General features: G+C 38.5%; 1 protein-coding gene and 1 long non-coding RNA gene across 2 annotated transcripts in view; one reads left to right on the top strand and one right to left on the bottom strand.

The window, feature by feature from the left end:
• LOC117987085 (disintegrin and metalloproteinase domain-containing protein 10 homolog) overlaps positions 1–26,782 on the bottom strand; it is a 201,599-nt gene that overhangs the window by 100,138 nt on the left and 74,679 nt on the right. The gene's annotated exons all lie outside the window — the stretch shown is intronic.
• On the top strand, positions 25,174–26,565 carry LOC138403074 (uncharacterized). Its single transcript, XR_011237361.1, has 4 exons — positions 25,174–25,651; positions 25,776–25,896; positions 26,145–26,223; positions 26,335–26,565. It is a non-coding gene; the product is annotated as an uncharacterized lncRNA (long non-coding RNA).

Here is a 26,782-nt window from a genome sequence, read left to right as displayed (position 1 = left end):
CCTATTTCCATAAAGCGATGCGGGTTGACGACTTATCATTTTTCTATTGTTCGAGCGTCTGGTTAATGAACCTCCATTTTCATAACAATCAGGTTCATGAACTCAATGACGATGTACGGAAGCCAAAGATTAATAAAGGACCTAAACATTCTATTGATCAATCAATAGAATGTTTACATATTTATAAACAAGCTTATGCTCGCGACTTCGTCCACGTGGACTACACAAATTTCAAACCTCTATTTTACCCCCTTAGGCCGGCCATACACGGACTGCTCAAGCGGTTAGCCAGTGATCAACATACACGGACCGCTCGAGCAGTCAGAGTCAACAGCTTGAAGCTGCCATCGAGCAAGTAGCCTAACTGCTCGATGGCAGCTTCAAGCTTCAAGCAATTTCAATGCGGGCGGGAAGCGTGCGCGACGTGGAATGAGGAGCGGGGGCGGAGGTAACTGCGCGAGAGCGGTGGATAGCTCGAGCAGTCAGTGTATGCCTGGCGACTGCTTGACCGCCCAACCACCCGAAGCAGTTACAACTGCTTGAGCGGTTCGTGTACGTACGTACGTAGAAGTCTGTAGTTCAATACGCAGTCGCAGCTTGAAGCAGTCCATCCTGACTGCTTCAAGCTGTCCGTGTATGGCTGATCTTGGGGATTGAATTTTCAAAAATCCTTTCTTAGCGGATGCCTGTCGTAACAGCTATCTGCATGCCAAACAGCCCGATCCGTCCAGTAGTTTAATCTGTGCGTTGATAGATCAGTCAGTCAGTCAGTCAGCTTTTCCTTTTATATATTCTGATATGTGTACAGAAAATGAACAGACAAGCCTCCCCAGGCTAGTCTGTTAAGTTTGTGTACATTTTTTTAAACTACCAGCAGTGAGGCTGGGCATGACAGACCACTTATTTTAAGGAGGTATACAATTTGCCGGGAACACTTCCTAGTAATTACTTTTTAGATTTTAAAAGCAGCGCTTGGTGGTAATTATTTTTGCTCTGTTATGGCAATGAGGTGTTGTTAGTGTACGATGGTTTCTATCGCATACAATGTACGCAAAAGTTTTTTTTAATTTACGTTCCATCAGTATTTCGGAGAGTATCTTATCAAAATCTTGTAATATATAGTCCGTACAAATGACTTTTCAGGTAGACGCTTGAAATATTTACAGAATATTTAGTTATATATTCACTTTAATTAAAAATAAATAGTTAAAATAAAATAAAACAAATATTTAAGGGGGCTCCCATACAACAAACGTGAATTTTTGCCCAATTTTTATAGATAATGGTACGGAACCCTCCGTACGCGAGGCCGACCCGCACTTGGCCGGTTTTTTTCACACCCCTTATCAGTTTCTACACGGCATCATATCGGAACGCTAAATCGCTTGGCAGCACCTGTGCCGGTGAGGTGGTAAATAGATACGAGTTTTGTCTGGACAAAACCAGAAGCACGCATCTCTAAGTTTTCGGAGTACGTGTATTTGTAAGAAAATGTTGGGTATGTCAAACTTTTACGAAGTAACAGGCGAAGTTAATATATAGCGTGTAAAAACAGTAGATAATATCGCGGGTCGTGCGGAGCCTACATAATATCGACTCTATTTCATGTTCACACTTTTGAAAGAGAATTTTCGTCAAGCATGAATGGGACGCGACAAATATATGGATTATGTAACTGACATAAGAAGTTATGAAAAATTTCCTCGATGAAAAAGTTATCATTAAAGCGGCGTTACTACATTGCAACGTGATTGGAGGACAAACCAAGAAACAAAAGCACTTTCAACCGGGTCACAGCTGAAAATTAGCATCCTGCATTTTATGCGTGTTAACGCATATGATGCAAGACAATACGCTGAGCTGTACACCCATTTGGGGTGATGTCACCGATGAAAATGTTACATGTGTATGCTTTGTTTTTATTTGTGACACCAACAACAAATAAATACATTTTCCATCTTTCTTTCTCGTTTTTATAATAATATGGGTAGTGATTATCTTCCACTTTTTATATGTACAAGACATATTATAGGTATGATTTGTACAATACAAGTACAAGGGGGCTACAATCGTGAATGGCAACATAAATTTATGAAAGGACGATAACGCTACGGGTCGGCAGTCGAAAAATTGTACCCACTTCCATCTATTAAGGCGGACATAGTCGGCTGTGATTCTTTGCCCCTGCAGACAAGCCCAGTGACGTTGATATATTTCTCCAATCGTAAATTACTTGCACCGAGGCACTTGCAAGAATAAATGGGGATCCCTAGTGGTGAAATTTTTACAACGATGCAAACACGGACTCGTGTGAAGTGATTTTCTTCGTCGTTTCTAATACGCACTGCTAGAATGTAGAGTGTCCTTCGGGCCTCCATTTTCCCCGCCAGCTATAATACTGGTTCAGTCATCGTGGTGTGAAGGAGTACCAAACATCCACTAAATTTTATGTTACTCGGTGACGCCCGCGGCTTCGTCAGCGTGGTTGTATATCTATAAAATCCCGCGGGAACGTTTACGGGTTAAAAAGTAGCTCATCTGTTAATCCAAGGTATAATCTATCTACTAAGCTAACCGCTACGATTTGGAATACCCTTCCAACACCAGTTTTCCCCTACAATTATAATATGAGTACCTTCTAGTCAAGAGTGAATAGGTATCTTCTAGGCAAGCGCGCTCAATCTTAGGCTGCATCATCATTTGCCACCAGGTCTGATTGCAGCTAAGCGCTAGTTTATAAATTAAAAAAATCTACATTCTACCAAATCCGTCCAGTTGTTTTTGCGTGAAAGAGTAACAAACATACACGCACACACACACAAACACATACTTATAAACTTTCGCCTTTATAATATGAGTGTGATTAGGATAGCTTAGCGTTAGATAAAATTTTATTGAAGCAGTAGCACTAACATTCAGAAACGAAATGGGTAAAATGAAATCAAATAGGCGTATCTTGATATTATTTGGCAAGGGAGGAATTTCCCAATAATGCCAGCGGTGCTCGAAACATATCTAATAATGTCTTTTTTTCTGTAAAATAAATTATGCATTGTATTGAAAATATTTATTTAAATTCAACGTATTAATTATGGCTATGTTAGGAGTTTACACGAGGGATAAGATCCGAAATGAGTAGATCCGCAGGAGAACCAAGGTCACTGACATATTCCAATAGCTGAAGTGGCAGTGGGCAGGTCATGCCTGTCGTAAAGGCGATGGCCATTGGAGCTGGAAAGTCCTTGAGTGGAGACCGCATAGTGTGGGACGCCCTCTAGCACGATGGACCGACGACATAAAGAGGCTGGCGGGAAGTGGCTGGATGAGGAAGAGGGATGCAGGTTCAATCTCTGCCGGTTCCGCAATTTTTGATATGTTTAGAATAGAATAGAATGTTTTTTTATTCATGTTAACTTTTTACAAGTGCTTATGAATAGTCAGGTAGTTTTAATTTACCACTGGTTCGGAATGCCGTTCCTACCGAGAAGAACCAGCAAGAAACTCGGCGGTTGCTCTTTTTAATTTTTCAATTTACAATGTTATTATACCGTGCTATACAAGCCATTGCAGCCCCGTGCATTGCTGTAGCGAGTCAAATCCAAGCTTTTTTATCGTTTACATAGTCTGCGACTGTATAATATGCTTTTTTAGGAGCATACTTTTAACAGATTTTTCAAACTTGTGTAAAGGCAAGTCTAAAATTGCTTGTGGAATTTTATTACAAAATATTACACTCATTCCCACAAATGACTTTCCCACCTTCCAGAGGCGGAGCGCAGGAGTAGCTAGCTTATTTTTGTTTCTAGTTTGCCTATCAAGGAGATCACTGATTTTTTTGTAACTGTGAATGTTTTGTCGTACAAAAACTATATTATTGTAAATATATTGGGATTAAATATTTACATATACCTTTGTTAAGATAGGTATAAAGTTGCATAAAACATTTGATGTCCTAACTTAGTATATCCAATTTGAATTTTATTAGATACTCTACCTTTAATAAAATGTGCCGAGGAGCTTACGTAAGGAAGATCCGTGCCAAGGCAATAATGGCCGTCTAGACCCAAACATACCTACTTAAGTCGGATGGAAGGAAAATTCAAAGACTTTAAGACTCCTATTTTCATACTCTGAATATATTACATTCATGTTTCAGCGAGGTTTATCTTGGGACCAAGAACTAATATATCCCGAATAGGATCTTTTGTGTATGATGTACAGTGATAATATGACGCGTGTTGACCTAAGGTACTATGTAGATTTTAAATTATAAACTAGCCCTTGACTGCAATCAGTACCCACCCCACTTGGTAAATTAATTTTACTTTGAAAGTCGAAAATACTAATTAATTATTTGTTCATGAACACATTTCAATTTTTTTGTGAAATTTAGGGTTTTGGTATTTTTCCCCTTGCGTGTGCTATTAACCTACCTACCTGCCAAATTTCATGATTCTAGGTCAACGGGAAGTCCCCTATAGGTGGGGAAGTACCCTTGACAGACAGACAGACAACAGAGTGATCTTATAAGGGTTCCGTTTTTCCTTTTGAGGTATGGAACCATAAAAATTGTTTTACTTTCTTTTATTTTCAAACAAATAGCCAAAATAAACAATATGTGAAAGTACCTTATGTATTTGCTGGGTGGTAATACCTATATTGTACATTTATTGTATCACTCTTGGCAAAAACAAATGAACCGGCATCAATCATGTATTAACAAATCGACTTCAATTGAAGCGTGAATCGATTTCGGAATTGTACTTCGACTTTCTTGTTATTCGATTCGATTTAAACAAAGCGAACATTATGTAACTGGTTGGGTTGAGTTGGGGGCATGTTGGGGGTTAATAAAGACTGACAACAGGATAAAGACTGGGGAGACGTGATAAAACATTTGGTAATTTACGATTCCGTTTGCTTCCTCAATCCCTGTAATCTTATTCGTCAAAACATACATTTTTATTTATTTCGGCAGTAGAGTCGCTGGTTTTTAAGAGAAGTGTACTCGTAGCATGTTCTATACAAACGTAGTTTTTTTAAATAGCGAGGAAACGAGCAGGAGTCCCTGTTATTAAGTGATTATTGCCGCCCATGAATAGTTGCATCATATGCAAATGCATTATAATTTTTGAATTATCGTGCAAAATGTCGAATAAAATACGACTGTAGTACGGAACCCTCGTCGCACGAGCTTGACTCGCACTTGGCCGGTGTTTGCGTAGGGAGATAAAAATAAATAAAGGCTGAGAGAGGAAGACAAAATACAGACAAATATAGGCAAGAAGCGTGCCAAAATTTAATCTTAAAAGTATTAAAGAACACTTCACGAATCACTAAAGTGTCACCTCCACCGCGGCTCCTTAATGAATTTCTTTATGAGACTGCCAATCTTCAGGGAATCGAGTTTTACGAAGGATTTTGGAAAATATTTAATAGGGATTTTTTTTGCGACGGCCTATTTTTCTTCTAATTAGCTGTTTCAAGAAGATCGCAAGGCTTTTAGTAGGTACTAGATAATGCCCGCGACTTCATCCGCGTGGATTTAGGTTTTTGAAAATCCCGAAAGACCTCAACAATAGGTTCATCACGATCGACTCATCGCCAGTCCACTACTGAGCACAGATATTCTCTCAGAATAATAACGCATTTTTTCTAAGAGAAGCCAATCCGCTCTTGGCCAGCGTGGTAGACTACCTATGGTCGTTTGGCCAGAGTCTACCACGCTGGCCAAGTGCGGATTGGCAGACTTCACACAGCGTCGTGAACATTATGGAGAAATCTCAGGTATACAGGTTTCCACACAATGTGTTGCTTAATCGTTAAAGCAGTGATATTAATTGCTTAAACCCACATAACTCCGAAAAGTTAGAATTGCGTACCCGGAATCGAATCTCTGACGTTCCGAATAAAAGGCGTAGGCTATCACGGCTCTCAAACATTATATTAGGTTCATCATCATCATCATCAATTAATAGACGTTCACATCTGGACATAGGTCTCTTGTAGGGACCACACGCCACGGTCATTCTACCGCAATCGCGCAGCAGGTGAGATCGCAATCAAGGGCTAACTTGTATCAGAATAAACAAAACACCAAAATATTAAGGTTAAAAAGTCTTAATTTAAAAAGGACTCGAACACGAACGGTACCGTGCCATCGTACAAGAATTTGAAACGATGACATCTTTGCGTAGAAAGAAATACGCCTAAAGTTTAGATGTATTCGAAACTAACAGCTTTTCAGATTCAGTCCGCCATTTTCCGCTGAGCTATTGACAATGAAAGTAGGTAATATTCAAGTAATATTCCGACAATTTGCTATCCCATTTTTCAGCACCTCGGGCGTTATCGGGAATCTCCGCCGGTGCCAAATAATAACGAGGTTCGGCAATTTGCGTTTCTTCCCCCTATTTCCCTGCCTGAATGTATCAGCGCCCGCATTTCTCGATACAATTGAATAAATTTTACCTTACACGATTGAAAGTAGTGACGGAAATATTTTTGAAATATTCGCTTCTATATTTTGTAAGATATTTACAGGCCTTTGCAGGGTTTCGTACCAAAATAGTGAAAATGGAACCCTTAGGCGTTGTCCTAATACAACGCGAATGCCCGATCATCGGAAGTTCGCGCGAGTTTTACTCCGCGATCAAACAAACATACCTACTGATAGGCATCGATATAAATGACAAGATATGCCCAAGCGAACAAAATCTCTCATGGTTTTGGAACCAAATAAATTAGCGCCACCTCTTAGATACTAATGAACGATCCGTTTGAAATCCAGACGTCACTGAGGTTGCATTGGTGCTAAAGCACCACTGAGTCGGTGCCATTTTGTTTGTTCAATGGCCCTGTCCATACGAAGTAATATATATGTCAATGCTGATAGATGTGCTAATTGGCATTCGGGCGATGATCGTATTCTCGTTCTATTTGACGCAAGTACGCGACGGTCGCATCGCTTACTCGCGCGACGATCGCGTAATCGCGTTGTATTAGGACAACGCCTTAGGGTGCGTCTTTCTCCGTCCGTCCTTCCGTCTGTCTGTCTGTCACAGTCGATTATTTTGTATTTAATTAGCGAGCAAAGAACGCAGCATACTAGATTTAAAACTAGCAGATCGCGTAAGGAATTCTGCTTCTCGTATACGTTCCAAAACGCGAGTAGTCTAAATTGCCCCTGCAGCTGCTTTAGCTAAATGAGACTGGGCAGATCATGTGTGTTGCATGTCAGACAGTACAGGATAATTTAGAAATAGAACAGAATTAGAATTAGCTAGCAAACGAGCAGCACTCAGAACTTATTTGGACTATCTATGCCATAGAGACTATCGGAGGTAGTTTATACGGTGTAATATTGAGCATCGCTAGACTCCTAGAGATGAGGACGAGTCAGTGTGGAGGCATGGCGCGGTGAAGCGGCGCAAGTCGTGCGGCGTTCCTCACCGCATGTTGCGCTTGCACCCGACAGATTCAATCAGCCGCCAACACCGCGAATATGTTTTCAGTAAGCTCTACTGTCGTATAGAAGCAGGCGTTACTGTGCGGAAGTCCATGATATACAATGAACCAAAAACTTAATTTGCTATACCTAATCCACTGAAACAGGTCGAATTTATATAGTGCAACATGCAGCATGCGAAATGCACCGCCCGCCCTCCTATTGCAAAACATGAAGAAAAAAGCAGCCACCAGGCAAGCAATAGGTGCTTTTGGTTCATTGTATAGCTCTACTGTCCACTAATACTCTACTCTACTGTCTATACACACATAGGCTACCTGTGAAATAATCCATCTCCAGTCTATACGTTGTAATATCAGGCATCGCTAGAGGTCAGAGCGAGTCAGTGTGTGAGGCGATGCACGCCGTGCGGTGTACCTCGCCGCATGTTGCGCTTGCACCAGACAGATTCAATCAGCCGCCAACACCGCGAACATGGTTTCAGTGAGCTCTCTACTGCAGAGTACAGTCTACATAGGCTACCTAGTACTTTTAGTCCTTGATAATGTCGATAATACTTCTTACAAAACTATTAGAGGGGTAAACCGAGATTTTGTTAAATTAATATTTATTAACAGAACGATAATGATTATCTCCAAACGAAGATTCTTATATACTAGTATTTAAAGAACGTAGGGATAATCATCATCATGATCAACCTATCGGCGCCCTACTAATGAACGGTTTCCTACATTTTATATTTTTTTAGGAATTTTATACAATGGCTATGCCATGGCAAATATTTAAGGTCTGAACTCCTAGTAGGTCTAATCCTATTTTCTCAAACATCGAATACTCCGTCTATTATTTATTGACAATGCCAATTATTCGTACATCTACTCACAGGAAAACGATTTGTTAATTTTCAATAACAAGCGGGCGTTTGGAAAAATGACTTTTAGCAACGTGTCGGCAAAAACAAATTAAAGTTCCCAAACGCGTTCCTCTGCAATTTCACCGAAGGCAACTTTTTACGAGCATCAATATAGGAGAAATATTTGTGTGGCCGAGTGGACGGCGGAGTTTAAAGCTATTGTAGCAACGAGCAAAAAGCACACTCTCCACTTCCACGAGGGACGCTGCCATACTACAAGACCTTTAGATCCAAAAAATATCTAATTTTATTTATTTGGACATCTTTATTGATTAAGTAGCTTATGCCCGCGACTTCGTTCGCGTGGACTACACAAATTTCAAACCCCTATTTTACCCCCTTAGGGGTTGAATTTTCAAAAATCCTTTCTTAGCGGATGCTTACGTCATAATAGCTATCTGCATGCCAAATTTCAGCCCGATCCGTCCAGTAGTTTGAGCTGTGCGTTGATAGATAAGTCAGTCAGTCAGTCAGTCAGTCACCTTTTCCTTCTATACATTTAGGTAGATACAAAGAATAAAAAATATTTTGTAAACGCGTATGAGTCACTGTTGTGCTATTATTGTTGTGCAAAAGGCCATAATATATTGTTTTACTGCTTACACTCCAAAGTGGGAACGTCAGCCGCGCGGCGGGCTGAGCTAAACTGAGTTTTAAACTGTGAGTTGGGCTTCATGTAAATGTGCCCAAAACCTGGGAGGATTATTCCTCTCAGGTTTTGCGTACATTGAGACTTTTTAGACAGTTGTCAGTGAGTAAGAGATGTTTACTACAACTAGCTCAGGTTACACAAATAAAGTTCCGTGTCCGCTGGAAAATGTGAAGTTTCACTAAAAACGGATAGTGCAAAACGGAACGTTGCTCTTTGTAATATTACGTTTTCCGAACCAAAGGAAATTCGTCCCCTGCTGAGTGATTGTTGCTTTGATAAATGACTGAGACGGCAGTGCGACGAATCTATCTATTGACCTTGAAGTGTCTAAAGATATACTAGTATTTTGGTAAAATATTACATTTCTGAATGTACCGATTATTGTATTGAAAGCATAATAGCAGTGCTACCAACCGTACCTACAAAAATTCGCTTTCCGTGAGACATAGCAAACGATTGTATGTTTATAAAACTAATTTAAGTAGATGTCTTCCCCTTTCTAATACGCAGCGATGCGAGTGTCCTCGCTCGCGCGCTCTTTAGTATCTTAGTTGTGGTCAACGACCGTGCGCGCATGAAATTTAAACAATAAAACGGGATTAATTATAACAATTTTCAAAGTAAGATTACTTCGTGATTTTAAAGTTTTTTAAGGTAGCAAGTGTTACATAATAATATTATGAAAAGGCTTTTCACGTGATTTTTCACATGCTGCCTGTGAAATCGTCAATTTCTAGTAACGTCATATTTAACGCTGCATTTAGCTTATGCAGGGGTATATGCGTTGCGCTTATACTCCGTCTGAAAATAAAGATTCATCTCATCTCATGAGAAAAAATTTCATTACGAAAAGTAAGCAAAGAGCACATAGTTGGAATTTTCTTTATCCTCATGTTTTTGAAAAAATAAGGCCATATGCAAAACTTGGTATGAAATATTTTCAAAACCCGCACTAATATAACACGAAATATGCTAAAAGCGGCTAAAAGAGATGGACAAAATTCTAGAATCATTTCTCTCTGCTTCTGATTTATGCTGCCATTCTTTAAGCGTGGGTACCACCTAATATTTTGAAGCTTTTATCTTCACATGTTTTTGTACATATTTACCTTTTAGCGCACAATATTATGAATAAAAACATTACCATGTTATAAGCACACGTTGACCTATTTTTGTTATTAACCTAGCTGACCCATCTCAAACTCAAATTCAGATTTTTTTAGTTCATGTAGATTGTAGGACTACCAGTGTCTCTTCTTATGTTACGTTTGTGACTCTACCACCGGTTTGGAAAGTAGATTTTACTGAGAAGAGCCTGCAAAAACTCAGGAGTAACTCTTTTCAAATCTTATGGCCTAAGAGCCTGTGAGGACCAAGACTCGTTATTTTATAAAAACTGAAAGTTTCTAAATCCCCAACACAGGTAGGAATGATCAGCGACTATGAAGTTTGGATCATCGTGGCTTTGGCAGATAACAGGTAACAAAGGTGTATAAAATCTTTCGTCAAAGTATAAAGCGTAATTTTTTATATTTTCTTCGGAATAGTATTAGAAATCAAGTCATGCATTGCCAGACACTTAGTATCGTGGCAACCCCCTGCCAGACACCCTTAAACTTTAAGGTAATTTTAGTACGTTGGTATAGTTGGTTTAAGATGTTTCCTACACTCGCTTTGGCCACAATGCTTTAAAGTCCCACATTACAATACCGTTATACCCTCAAAGTTAAGGGTGTCCAACTGTCCATTGCTGAACATATTGTACCCATAGGTCTCGTGACTTCAATAGTACAACGGTATTGTAATGTGGGACTTTGAAGCACTGTGGCCAAAGTAGAAAGCATCTTGAACCAACTATATAAACGTACTAAAATCACCTTAATAATGAATAAGATGAAAACTTTCGCTGTGTTAAAAGCGAACTTTAAACTGAAGTTTGAAGACTGAATAGCACGTAGTTTATTCCTTCGTTTAAAATTCACTAAAATTCAGCAAGGGCACTTACGCTGAAATCTCGCAAAAGCAGATAAGAATTTCTCCGTGCAATTTTTTCAAGTAACGCAAGCAAGTCGTACGCTTTCACTGAGAGCATATTCTTGAACTTTTTTCAGCTCTACGAAATAATTATGCTGCAATTTTTCGTGTAAGTATTTTTTTTTTTGTTAAAATTTACGTATCTACATCGTAAAAATTTTGGTGGAAACATAAATTTTTGCTATTGTGTTGCGCCTAATGGAAACAAGTGTTTCCTTGTAGATACCAAAGAGGTATCGGTAAAAACTACCATACCCTTCTAGGTTAGCACGCTTCCTTCTTAGACTGCATCATCACTTACCACCAGGTAAGATTGCAGTCAAGGGCTAAATTGTATCTGAATTAAAAAACAAATTAAACAAACACAAGTGAGGTCTAGAGTCTAGACTCTATATCCTGAGAACTTTTTCGATTATTCAAAAACCATACAAGGAAAGGTGCAATACCAATTATAAACAATATGTTTTATATTCGTAACAAATCATTGGAAGTTATTAAAATTCATTATTGAAGCGAAGGAGAGATATTGATCAAGCACACTGGCGCCTCTCAAATAGGGTTGTCACTTCAATACAATAAAACTTGTAGTAGCTTACTTGATTACAGTACAACTTAGCATTTCTGCGCTAAAAGACAACCTAATTTACCTAACAATATTATGGCCGTCGCGCGTTGTAGACAAAATTCGGTCAGGGGGACAATTTTTATGGGATAAAATGCACAGTTGCTGCAATATTCTGTGAATTTAATTTACTGTATATATCAGCTTCATATTGTAATTCTTTGTCATATTATTGTTAAGTATTGCCTGAACTAAAATTTGTTTATTGAATAATAACTTTAACCAAGGACAATAACTGCGACTGCAAAACAAGCTCTTTGAACTTCTACTGCTTTCCGATATGCATATTCAACATCTTCAACCCATCGCCGGCTCACTATTGAGCACGGGTACCGTCTTAGAAGCTGCCTCACTCTACCACGCTGGCCAAGTGCAGATTAGTAGACTTCACACACTTTTGAGGACATTATGGAGAATTTCGAGTAAAAGCATTTTTTTTATAAAAAATAAATTTTTTTCATTAAAAAAAAAGCGGTATGTTTACCAAATATGTATACTCGATCATAGTAGGTAAAAGGTATACGATAACACCTGAAAGCCAATAACTAAAACAGGAAGAAAAATAGTTCCCAATTTATAGATATCGTGCCGATACAGTAAAATGGTGACGCTATCAATTTCCACTCGTCGGTAACCCTACTCAAACTTCGCAGACTGGTAAACAACGCCGGTGTCGCCAACGTATAATTTATATACTTTTTAGGGTTCCGTACCTCAAAAGGAAAAACGGAACCCTTATAAGATCACTTTGAACCCAGACACAAACACCCAGAATCATGAAATTTGGCAGGTAGGTAGGTCTTATAGCAGACATTCGGGGGGAAATCTGAAAACCACGAATTTGTGGTTACATCACAAAAAAAATGTGGTCATGAACTAATAATTTAGTATTTTCAATTTTCGAAGTAAGATAACTATATCAAATGAAAGGTCTTCACCTGTGCATTCTAAAACAGATTTTTATTTATTATTATGCATCACAGTTTTTGAATTATCATGCAAAATGTCGAAAAAATACGACTGTAGTACGGAACTCTCGTTGCGCGAGCCTGACTCTCACTTGGCCGGTTTTTTTAGGTTTTTGTAGACAAGACAAACTAAATTCTAGTATATTATGGACCAAGACCCCGCGAGGGCCAGACCTTCGTCATTCTATAAAAGCTGAAAGTTTATCTGCGTATTGTCTCCAACCAATCAAAGGGCAGAATTTTTGACTATTACGATAACGACATTTTTCTTACACAATGAGAAGGTTTCCAGGCGCTAAATACTACCACCACTAAAGATGAAAAATAATACCTATATGATCTATGCTTTAAATTTTTAATTTTAAAGCGGATGCGAAATTAATTAATTACTTCTATTATAGTTCACAGATTTTGTGTGAAGAAACGTAAGGAAAATCGCAGTGCACGCTAGCTGTTACTCTTCATATGTCATTGATTGACACGACCTAAACATAAAAGCATAGATCATATACATAGATATAGGTATTATTTTTCATCTTTAGTGGTGGTAGTATTAAGCGCCATCTATGAAAATTTTCTCTAACGTTGCCTGGAAACCTACTCATTGGTGGGCACAGGTCAGCTAGTTTAGTTACATACATGTGGAGTAGGTATAGTAGGTAAGTTAAATATTAATAGCGTGCAGTCCCCGACCTCAACCAGCCAGTAAAATGTAAACAGTGCCGTAGGGACACAACTTTGTCGGAGCGCGAGTGGTGTGCACTGCGCAGATGGTTTTATTTGCAAAATACCAGCCATGTTCTGTCAAAACTTTATTCGAATAACTATGCTATAGACCTAACTTTGACAATGTCGAGTGTAGTCTATAACTAGCCGGGTGGGATAAAAATATTTATAATACTATAGTTCCGTACTAAATGTCATCAGGATCATTTTTAGGGTCCCGTTGGCACGCTTCGAGTACGGAACCCTAAAAATGATCCAGATGACATTCCACCACGAAAAAAGAAAAGTTGTTTACTTTGTTCCATAGAACAATTAAACAAAGAAATTGTCTAAAAAGAATCTCAATTGTTCTATGGAACAAATTAGGATAAATTTGTCCCATTTTGTCCGATGACGTCAAGATCTATAGAACAAAATGGGACTTACCCATGTTTTGTGCACTACTCTATCCACGTAATTAGAGTAGTACGGAAAACATAGGCTCGTTTATGATTGGTTGGTCACTCAAAATGGTAAACGCCCTATTTTAATGTAGATAACGGGTACATACCGCGATTAATTTTTGTTTTTATTTGTCGATATTCCAACCCAATTGCACGGGTCGTGGTCACGACGGGACTGTGGTGTTCGGTTTCGGTTGAGGTGGGGCTCGGAAGTTCGAACTGTCAAGGGCAGTAGCGAACTACACTCTTTCTTGATCTTTTCGCTGGAACTACACGAGCTAAACGCCTATTCACTTTTTGTCCTTGTCATTTGTGTGGTATGTAATAGAAATAACTCTATAATTAACTTCTCTCCATGAAAAGAGTATATAGTTCTTGCGTAACAAGATTAAAGTCCACGTAACAAGGTCTGTTTCATAACATTCACAACTCGGAACACAACTCATACATCTTATTAGAGAAGTTATATCTCGGAAGCTGGAACGGGGAGGAGCGAATGCCATTTTCAGTATGTCAGGTGACACAACAAGTATGCATTACCCAGGTCATGTTATGAATTCAAGATGAGCTTTGCGCTGGATCTAATTTCGTGCGTATTATCGTAGACTTCGGAATTAACTAACTAAACTAGGTAGATTTGACGACCTCCCTGGCGCAGTGGTGAGCGCTATGGTCTGGTTAGTGGGAGGTCTTGGGTTCGATTCTCGGCAGGGGAAATTTGGAATTTTATAATTTCTAAATTTTCTCTAGACTTCGGCCGTGGCTAGTTAGTAGTTACCACCCTATCGGCAAAGCTCTGCCGTCAAGCGATTTAGCGTTCCAGTACGATCCCATGTAGAAACCAAAGGGGTATGGGTTTAATAAAAACTGACATAATCCTTCCAGGTTAGCCCGCTTCTATCCTCGACTGCATCATCACTTACCACCAAATGAGATTGTAGTCAAGGGCTGGGAATAAGCTATTATCAAAATATATTGGATAAAAGAGCCTTCGTGTTTATATTACACAAAGAATACAATTTTCCTTCTGTAATTTAGCAATAAACCTGTGTAACGGGATACAGAAGCCAAACGTAAACATACAATAAACATCCTCAAAGGAATATTTTTAGTTGCGTAAACACGAAACCTAAGAGCATCCACAGGAGTTGCGGAGTACAGTTTGTTTACACAACCCCTACAAATGTTGGCCACAAAAGAATAACTTGAATATAAACTTGCGGTTAGACCACGAGTCGACGAAGTAATTGGAGCGAAGTTTTAAAACTGCAAATGTTGAAAATTCTATTGAAAGGTTCCTTCGTAGATATACCTACAACTTACTATGTACTGTAAAGTACTGAATTTTTTTAAATATAGGTATTCATTCTAGCACGGTTCTATTATCAGAAATCCTTTTTTTAGGGTTCCGTACCTCAAAAGGAAAAACGGAACCCTTATAGGATCGCATGTCTGTCTGTCTGTCTGTCTATCAAGAAGCCTACAGGGTACTTCCCGTTGACCTAGAATCATGAAATTTGGCAGGTAGGTAGATCTTATCCCGCGGGCCGCGTCCGGCCCTCAGACCATTTCAATACGGCCCGCCACCAGAATCTCAAGAGGATTTTTAGACGGCCGGCACTCGATGTAACCACGCATGCTGAAAATAGCGCGCGTTTTGCGAGACGTGCGACCATTTAAAAACTATAAAAAAGATTTTTTTTATAGTTTTTAAATCATCAGTCATTTCATATTTCAATAAAAAGCTTGAAAACGTGTTTCCGGTTCAGATCTTGGCCACCTCCTTTGACCCTGGCCCGCTAACACGCCCTAAATCTTAAAGATGGCACTTTAGGAAAATTTGTTTGACACCCCTGTTTTAGACTTTCAGCAGTGGGAAATATGACGCAGAGAGAGAGAAAAGTTCTGGATGGGTCAAGTTAACCTTGTCATCACTGAGCACGGGTCTCCTATCAGAATGAGAAGGGTTTGTTAGTTCATAACGCTGGCCAAGTGCGGATTGGTAGACTTCACACGCCTTTGAGAACATTATAGAGAACTCTCAGGCATGCAGGTTTCCTTATGATGTTTTCCTTCACTGTCAAAACTGTTTAAAACGTATCTCAATTCTAAATGTGTATAAAACTGGTAATGCCAACGGAATGACCTACATGAATACTGTACCAATAAAAACGAAACGACAAAATAATAAAAACGAAAGCGTCGTTCCGTTATTTATTTTTCAAATTATCGTGAAACGTGATTTAAACTTGAATCGTGTTTAAAAATGCCATTTTAAAATCCAAATAGGATTGGGAAACATGAAAGACTTATTTTTTAACAAAAAATACGGTTTGGCTTTTGAAGCGCGAAACAAATCGCTAAAGCACAGCAAGAAGTATTGACGTCTTACTCAGTTGGAAACTGGATACACTCCTCTTAACTTATTAGGGTTCCGTACCTCAAAAGGAAAAACGGAACCCTTATAGGATCACTTTGTTGTCTGTCTGTCTGTCGGTCTGTCAAGAAACCTACTTCCTGTTGACCTAGAATCATGAAATTTGGCAGGTAGGTGGGTCTTATAGCTGGCATTAGGAGAAAATTTTGAAAACCGTGAATTTGTGGTTACATCACACAAAAAAAAATTGTGGTCATAAACTAATAATTAGTATTTCCAATTTTCGAAGTAAGATAACTACATCAAGTGGGGTATCATATGAAAGGGCTTCACCTGTACATGCTAAAACAGATTTTTATGCAACCCTCTTATGGAAACCCTTTTATGGAACCCTCGTTGCGCGAGCCTGACTCGCACTTGGCCGGTTTTTTTCGATATATTTTCTTTGCCATACACTACACTGTATTGGATTTATCATTATATTATGACAGACGGAACTTTTGAGATTATCACATGCAGCAACTGACTCTTCTTTTTATTATATTGCTTCGTGCGTATGTTGTCCTTCCATCGGATCGAAATTCAATTCGGCTACTTGCAACTGTCCGGATAAAGTCGGCAGACAAGTAGGTATGGTTTTGATGACAATAGATAATTATGCTTGGTGCCATAATGGTACCGTCAGTGATGATGGAGATGGGACGTCTCTCTGATACCATGCATTTGCTTTGTTTTCATGAGTTTTTTTAATAAACAATGACAAGAGATGTAAAGGGGACACCGGAACTCCCTTATGGCATACGATCGGACATATAATTTGGCTTCATGAGCAAAGCATCATCCAAACCTGCACGACAAAAGCGACGACGAAGTGAGAACGTCAGCCCAACTATATTTAATGGCGCAATGCACATTGCACACCTACGCAACTACAACAGTCGCGTGTGTGCCTGTACACTTATAGATTCTTGTCGTGGACACTCCCGTATCCCGCGTTCATGACGCGCAGATGTGGCCGTAGTTTAAGTTTCAGTTTATCTCAGAACAATAAGAAAAGCTTTTACTCCGAAAAAGCTTTTTTAATTTTAACATAGTATTATTACCATGTAGCCAGTTGTAAAAGATTTCAGTTAGTGGTTAGTTCTATCAGTCCCGCAAATTGCTATTGCGCTGGAAACATGTCTCATTAACATCCAAATGACGTCATTTTGACGTGCTTTGACGTATATTTAAGTAAAAATGTACCATCAGCTCGAAACTTCAGTCTAGCGCTGACGTCACTAAAATGGCGGCCACTCGCATTAGCAATTTGCGGGACTTATAACAGCTATGTAGAAAAATAGAGCTCGTTGAAAATGTTTCAACAAAGCTTATCAATAAGTGAACGACGACGGAGCATTGTACAGCATTATAAAATAAAATCAATACTTTGCAGAAACTGTTACTAATAATAAAATAAAACGCACTCACCTGTACCTACATTTCACTCGCCATGTCGGGTGAAACATGATTTCATTATGAAACTCGCCGTCCGCTCGCTTCGTAGACTGACGATATTGTTGTATAGAACAAGACTGGCCCAACCGCAACAGCGCACTTTTTCTACAAATTGATCAAGTGATCTTTTTTTAGGGTTTCCTACCAGAAGGGTGCCAACAGCACCCTATTAGGGACGGAAGCCTCCGCCGCCCATTCGTCCGTCTATCTAGCGGGCTGTATCTCTTTAATTACAAAAGGTAGAGATCATAAAATGATTACTTAGGACTGCAAATTCAGGCACTCCTCCAATCCCAAATTTTTGACAAAGCCATTTCGGCTCTCGGCATTTCTGATGATTGCCTAGTCCTAGACCAATTGCAATATGCCGGCATTTCGGCTTTGGGTTAACTTATATAATAGATGCATTGAATTTTGATAAGTTATTTATACTTGAGTAATTATTGCGTCGTTGGAACATATTAGTTTTTTAGTCAGTGTACATGTGGATAGGCGGTAAATCTCAAATACAATTTCTTTTTAAATAAGTCACAACTTAAAAGTAGGCAATGGCGCAAGGCAGGTTGAGTCACCATATTGGAACAAAAAGGTACGCTTCATTAAACAAAGTTCTTTGTAGCTCAGTTAAAATGTAGTAAAAACACTTCTGACATAAAATTGTTGTGGCTGATGTTGGCAACCGTAGCCTGATGAGATGTTTAATACACATAGGCTAAGAGCTAACCGATAGGTAAGTGCCTTTTGTGGCCTCTTTTGATCCTAGGTTTTAATCCTAGTTGTAGTTGTAGTAAACTAGAAGGGTTACAAAATCTCGGTGAGCACATACGCACTAAGACTTATTTCTTGCAGCATGTAAGATCCATGTAAACCGAGCGAACAACCGTCTTTTGGCAACCGCAACCCAATGAGGCCGAAGAGATCTATTAATATAATTTTAATTCGCTCAACGTTTGAGCCTTGCCGTTCAGCAAGGTAATAGCGCCAGTGTTTTGGGCACAATGCCCATAAATGACCATTTGGACGGCGTATATTTTTTGTAAATATAAATTTTTTAGTGATAAGTTTTTCTGTATGTATATACTATATATAGTTTTTTTTTGTTGTTTTAATGTATGTTTATAAAATACTTTAGTATTACATTTTAATTAATTTCCAAGCGCTAGTCTATAAATAAATAAAACGAATTTTATAAAAAAATTATATGTATATATTTGCCTCAAAACTAGACATATAGAGGCGTTCACACTGTCCCAGTTGGATTCGAGCTAGCTTGAAGTCCTGACTAACTCCTCTTAATAAATGCTCAAATATAGTAGTACATAGTTCTCTGTCACTCATACCTATATGACGTTTTGTCGGTCTCAACGACAGAGACACTGCTCTACAAATCCGCTATCTCCTTCTAAAAGTTGATGTACAATGTTCTGCCGCGTACAGTAATATATTTTAACATTGCACTATATTTATATGTCCTATGTTCCAGACTTTTGAGTAAATAGTTCAGCGGCTCTCAGTTGGCCAACTTTTATTAAGTAACAAACTAACGACAGATATACGGTGTAAAGTTAAGGAGCATATGTTGTGGAAGGCTTTACCCAGGAAACTTTGCTCGTAAACAGTTCGCAAGACCTGCTGTGATAGTAACATTATAACTAATAATCATCACGGGTTATTAGTCTTAGATAAATGGCTTGGAGCGTCAGGAACGAATACAAAATTTTGAGCATACTACGTTATATTTGACGACTTTTCTGCTCAATAGTGAGCGCTGTGGTCTTATAAGTCGGAGATCCCGGGTTCGATTCCTTTAGGTAAGTATATACATTTTTAAATTGCCTCTGGTCTGGTCTGGCGGGAATGGCAGATGGGACGGCAACCGACACGATTGGAAAGAGATCAAGCACAGAACAGACTGCTTTATGCTCTTCAAGGCATGGGGGTAAAAACTTTACAACTCTGAGTAATTTTGTTAAAAGTCAAAATAGATTGCCAGATTTTTAATAAATATGTATTATTTTTCCAAAAAGTCCTGATAACAATTCACGAGGGTATAAAAAATATTTATAATATTTTAACAAAGATCGAATACGCCAGAGATTCAAAACTGAACAATAGACGCATTGTTTAAAAAATTACTAAATAATGTATAATTCGTTGAATTTTTTACAAAACCTTTCATTATTATTGAAAACGTTATTATAAGAGACCACTTTATTTTTTTTCAAGTTTTGTTTTTATTGTTTTACATCTCCAAGAGCGCAAAAAACAATAATTTAATTGATCGAAACCGTGATCGAGTAGCAATAATTGATACCAAAGAGAATGTAACCGTTGTAATCGAAAACTCTAGATCCTTCCTTATATATCTCATCTTTAATCTGTGGTCAGGGGTTTGACCGGCGGCGGGGTGATTACGTAAAACGTTGCAGTAGCGACAGCAACGCGACAGCAGTAGCAATGCGACAGTTTATTTGCTGTCTCTCTTCTTCTTCTTCTTATTTTGCTTTGTGGCTATTGCTGTCTCTCTCTAGCCGGACGTTTTGACAGCAATGATCGCGAGATTTATGCCAGTCGCAAACCTGTCGCGGTGGTCACCAAGGATTGCTGAATATCCAAAAGACACAGATAAATACTCAGGGAAGTATTTCTGTCGTTATTTAAAGTACTGCTCTCTTTGGTACAGAAACATCAACACCATTAGACATCGTTGATAAAACAAGCAGAAGTTTGGCGACCTTATACCGCATAATTTTCCCATTTAGTTGATGCGAGAGCCGAGACACGACGGAGGCACGGAGGAGCCCCCAACTAAACCCTCTCTAAATTAGACCCAACGCAATAGGAAAATATTCTCCAGAAGATCTACCTTTTACACATGGTTACTGTGAAGTTACGAACTTTGAAAGGCGCTACAGTTTTATTTAGCTTTACTTTTGTATATTACTAGCCACTTCGCGACTTCGTCCGCGTGGACTACACAAATTTCACCCCCTTAGAGGTTGAATTTCTTAGCGGATGCCTACGTCATAATAGCTATCTGCATGCCAAATTTCAGCCCGATCCGTCCAATAGTTTCAGCTGTGACCATTCTCTCTGTCAGCATCTTTTACGTAAGCTAATACAAAAACATTCCTTAATTTTAGCTGAAATCTGTGTCAAAAATTGCTTACAAGATAAAACGCGTGCGACGAAAGCAATTAACGAAACAACTTTAACTTTACACCCCTCAAACACGACTGTCGAAAGTGAATTTAACTTTTTTAATTTATAGCTGTGAATGAGAGATGGCTTTTTAGATGTTCTCTTGACCTAGATTTTCTTATTGTTAGGGTTCCGTACCTTAAAAGGAAAAACGGAACCCGATATAATTATGATTATACGATCACTTTGTTGTCTGTCTGTCAAGAAACCTACAGGGTACTTCCCGTTGACCTAGAATCATGAAATTTGGCAGGTAGGTAGGTTTTATAGCAGATATAAGAAGAAAAATCTAAAAACCGTAAATTTGTGGTTACATCACACAAAACAAATTAAATTGTGGTCATGAATTAATAATAATTAGTGTTTTCAATTTTCGAAGTAACAACTATATCAAGCGGGGTATCATATCATATGAAAGGGCTTCACTTTTGCATTCTAAAACAGATTTTTATTTATTTTTATGCATCGTTTTTGATTTATCGTGCAAAATGTCGAAAAAATACGACTGTAGTACGGAACCCTCGGTGCGCGAGCCTGACTCGCACTTGGCCGGTTTTTATTAAAATGACTCAACTATTTATATTTTTATTAAAACAAGTGCAATAACAAGGTTAAATATTCTGACTTTGGAGAAGTGCTTTGAAACGACTTTCTTTGCCTTCCAAGCTATCTCGAGACGAGACTTACAAACTAGTTTTTAAATAATTATTCTTTGACTTTTATTAAGGGAAGGTCAGTTATAGAAGCTTTTTTTCATCTATAAATGCTAATATAATAAAGAGGAAAGATTTGTTTGTTTGCAATCGATAAACTCTGAAACTAGTTGACATAGCTCAACGGGTTGCGAAGCTGAAGTGGCAATGGGCAGGGCACATAGTTCGTAAAACCGATAGACGTTGGGGTCCCAAGGTGCTGGAATGGCGACCTCGCACCGGAAGACGCAGTGTTCGGTAGCGGTACTGAATGATAATAATAATTAAATGATATTTTGTTATTTCTTTGCCCCATTAAATTTAAATGTTAATTTTAGTATTTTCAGGAAAATACTAAAAACCAAAAGGTATGGTGTCCCTTCTAAGTTGATAAGGGACGTCATTACGCACTAGAGACAACAGGCACTGGAGGGCATGGGTGTTGCTCGACTTTTGCGTTTTGACCCCTAGGTGTTTACACAGCTCTCCCGAGACACGGTACAACCAAGGGAGCTGTTTAAACATCCAGGGTTATTTCACTCAACATATGTATTTCACACCTTAATCTTATGCGTTTTTTAAAACTTTATCCAATAGTTTATTTAATTTCAGATTTAATAACGCTCGCGAGTTAAACCGTGTGGATTTAGGTTTTAAAAACTCCATGGAAACTCTTTGATTTTTTGGGATATCTTTGCCGTGCTATATATATATTATTTAAACCTATAATGGTCATACTATATTTGGATTGAACAGATGTTTAAAAGGATACCAGAAGTGAACTTAAAGTCAGACAGAAAAGCAGGGCATTATAAGCTATTTTTGGATTAGTTATTTGAATGTCCTCTCTTGTTTAACTTGCGCGCAGATATTGATCACACGCGTAGAGGCTCATCGAGAGGTTTACTCTTTATAATAATCTAACTGCAATATAAACTTGATTAGGGCACAATAATTACTATTACAACCACTCAATCAAAATGGCGACCTAAACACAAAAAGCATTTAATAGTCGCCGTGTCTCGAGTCAGAACGAGGTTTCGGATTGACTATTCTGCGCAGACCCTACTGGCCGCTACCACGTCACCCAACCAAAAACCCGCATTTATACAAATTGACGCAACAGATCACGTGACTTTCGTTTCAAAAGGCGGTAATTGCGATAACATGTCTATCTCGTTTATCTGTTATTTTCCATAAACATCAATGTTTAATTCGCCATTAAGCGCACAATACACCTGCAATTATTTAGAGGAAATCGAAGGATTACCAACTGGGATGGATGGTTAATAGCGCATTGCGGTCATCAGTCACGCGCGTACTGGCAACAGGGACTAAATACCATTGACATACATAATATAGGTATGCATGATACATATATACATACATCCAAACATGTATGCGGCAGAAAGCAATGTACATCGGACTTTAGAATAACATTTCGGCTTTGTAGAGCGTTGTCTTTGTCACTCATGCCTATATGACGTTTTGTCGGTCTCAACGACAGAGACAACGCTCTACAAATCTGCTATCTCATTCTAAGGTAGATGTACATTACTTTCTGCCGCGTACTCTACATAATTAGATACGGAAATATTATTTCTGAAATTCCCTAAAAAGGAAAACCCGTTGACCTAGTATCATGAAATTTTGAGCCGAGGCATGGCGTCATTCTTGAGAACAACTCTAATCTTTATTTACCTACTTTAGCATAAAGACGGCGTCGGACTCTCCTCTGTTTTGTTTCAGTATAGCCATTTCAACCGTATGTCCAATGAAGTTAGTGATTCTCTCAAATTGTTATAGTTTTAGGTTAAATTATGTAGTTTGATTTTAATTTAGTTTGTAACGATGGGGCATATAGATCATATGTAAAAGCCCCTTACAAAATGTCAGATAAAAAAAACCGTATGTCAACGTTATTAAAAAGTTATTTTATGGCTCTATCTGCTTCACTCCGACGACCTCCCTGGCGCAGTCGTGAGCGCTGTGGTCTTATTAGTGGGAGGTCCCGGGTTCGATTCCTGGTCACTTACCATCAGGTGAGATTGCAGTCAAGGGCTAACTTGTATCAGAATTAAAAAAAAAAAAAAAACTCCGTCTGTATGCGCTGGCCGTTAGTTTCAGTTTTCGCCTGAATAGGTAGGGGTCTTTACCTCGACTGACTAATACCTATTGATGGAGGGGCGCTTGATCAGGGAGATGGAGTCATCAGTCATGCTCAAGCAGATTAAACTAACATCCTTTGTCACCCTCGACAAGGTGACACGAGACTAAGCATTATAATAATGTACGTATAAGTGGTACAGTACGCGGCAGAAAGTAATGTACATCGGCCTTTAGAATGACACTAGCTTATGCTCGCGACTTCGTCCGCGTGGACTGCGTGGCAGAAAGTAATGTACATCGACCTTTAGAAGGAGATAACAGATTTGTAAAGCGTCTCTGTCGTTGAGACCGACAAAACCTCATATAGGTATGAGTGACAGAGACTCAGACAACGCTCTACAAAGCCGAAATCTAAATATATAAAAGGAAAGGTAGGTGACTGACTGACTGACTGACTGACTGACTGATCTATCAACGCACAGCTCAAACTACTGGACGGATCGGGCTGAAATTTGGCATGCAGATAGCTATTATGACGTAGGCATCCGCTAATAAAGGATTTTTGAAAATTCAACCCCTAAGGGGGTGAAATAGGGGTTTCAAATTTGTGTAGTTCACGCGGACGAAGTCGCGAGCGTAAGCTAGTAATTGAATAAACAGCGTTATTACGTTTACATGGAGAAGCGGGTATGAAGTGTAGCTTTAATTTAGAAGGAAAAATAAAGCAACGAAATATTCTGCCTTTAATAAAACGTGACAAAGCCGCGGGCGAAGTCAGCTCAAACTTACAAGTTAACCGACAACGTGGAGTTTCTAACTTTTCCATTACTTCAGAGATGAAAATGAACGTCTACATACGTCACCCCTGTCACAAGAATGACCTCTTAGCGGCGCCTCGAGTCTTTCCCAAGCCCCTCTCTTCGTGGCGCCTGCAATCTTCCCCTATATAAATTCATTTGATGCCTTATCCCTTCTGCGTATTACCGTCATTGTCTACGAATTGTGATGTTTGCTTATGCCAGGTAAAATGTTCCAGAAAGTATGTTTTTAACAAATTACACGGATACAGCACAAATGATTCTGTCTCCCAGTAACTCAAGAACAAAGCACGAAAGAATCGTTGATAGCTTATTGGTTAAGACTAGGGCAAATCTATCAAATATTTGAAAAGAGCAAACGGTGAGTTTCTTGCTGGTTCTTCTCGGTAGGAAAGGCATTCCGAACCAGTGGTAGATGCATCCGACTATTCGAAAGTACTTGTAAAAGTTTATTCGAATAAAAAAGTTTTTTATTTTATTTTATTTTAATCATGTAAAAATGGGAACATTTTTCAGCTTCGGAGTCGGGTTTTTGAGCCCGTACAAAATGACTCCTCACCATCTCCTCACGCACCATTTTAACTCTATGGGTCAACTGTCATGTCAAAAGTACGGTTCAAGGTTCGATTGAATCTTCTGGATTTTACGCAGGGGGTGGCAACTTTGTATGGGGCCACTGCAGACTTTTTTATGGAATCATTTAGAATGAAACAAAGAAATTCTTTGTCTCATTCTAGACTTCAAAGTCAGAGACAAAGTTTCAAACTATAAACAACTGGCAACTATCTACTCTATGGTACGTTTGTTTTTAGGTTGTTGGTTTAAATATGAAAGTTTTCTTTCCCAACAGTTGTGATAAATTTGTATATTTTTAGTTGTATTTCATGTGGTTTAGTGTTTTTGCTTCTATTTTTCTCTCCCTGTTAGCTTGAAGAAACTCGCAGCAGTGTGATTGAGACTAGAGAAAAATAAGGACAGTGACTTATTGTTTGTGACTCTTTTCGTTTGTAAGATTAAATTTATCATGTCTGATAAATATAGAAAGCGTGTTAAGTGCTGTGCATTGGCTTTCGACCCAACACTTACTATCCACTCTTTACCAAGAGCCGGAAAGGCATCTAATTATGCAAGGTAAATATTGTCGTGTCCCTTAAGTACCAGCTGTTCTTTTTGTCTACAAACCGGCTAAAGAAGTCAGAAACGCTAGTGTTTTTGATATTTTGGTTTATTATATAGTATTATTATAATGTTTCAGGCTTCGAATTTGGGCAGAATATTGTTTTGCCAATGTAACTGAGTAGGTGTTGAAAAGCTTGCACACCAGCAGTGTGCCTGGCTCACCAGCAGAAACATTGCAACAACATTCAATTTCAGTGGTATGTACCTAGTAACTATACATTTCTATTGCAATTTGTAAAAAATTCTCAGAAAAACATCAATTGTTCATTTTGCCTTATTTTAGAACCTGTCCTAATGTGCCTATTTTGTCTCTGCCAGCAGACACATCACAGCAACATTTAATTCAAGTGGTACATAATATAGATTTCTATTGCAATATGTACCTACTTAATACATTCTCAGTAGAGAAACCAATATATTGATTGTGTATTTTGCCTTATTCCAGGAACAGTCAGTGTGGCTTCCGCAACCCACTAGGTACCAAATGTGCCTATCTTATCTCGGCCACCAGATACATCACAGTGGTATGTAATAAGATACATCACAGTGGTATGTTATATAATGTTTCTATTGCAATTTTTTATAAATCATCAGTTAAAAAATATAATAATTTTGTGTATTTTGCCTTATTTCAGGACCTGTCTGTGCTTCCACAAACCACTACCAAAATAATATGCCTATATGCCTATCTTGGTTCTGTTCATTATTTTATTTATGATATATTGAATAAGTAGTTCTTGCTATGTAACATTCCCTAGTTTGAAAAACATTTCAGTATTAGATCTTTAATAATAATTAATCTGTTTAAAAGATAATAATTCTATTAAGATTTATTACTGTAATCCAACTTTGGTTTAACTTTAACCTGTTTTTTTTTTTTTTTTTTTTTTTTTTTTTTTTTTTTAATACAATAAAACTTAAAGCTAGCCTTATCTAATTACTATATAAATCATGACCGCGTGGAATGGTGCCAAGAATACTGGCTGCATTTCCGCGCTGGACAGCTAGGCTGATCCGCTGCGCAAAAAATGAGCCAGCCCTTCTGTCACCAGTTGAGGCTATTAATCGCGGTGAAATGTCTCC

This window comes from Maniola hyperantus, chromosome 12 (assembly GCF_902806685.2).
Source record: "Maniola hyperantus chromosome 12, iAphHyp1.2, whole genome shotgun sequence".
Classification (NCBI taxonomy): Eukaryota; Metazoa; Arthropoda; class Insecta; order Lepidoptera; family Nymphalidae; genus Maniola; species Maniola hyperantus.
This window is presented reverse-complemented; position numbering and strand designations above follow the sequence as displayed.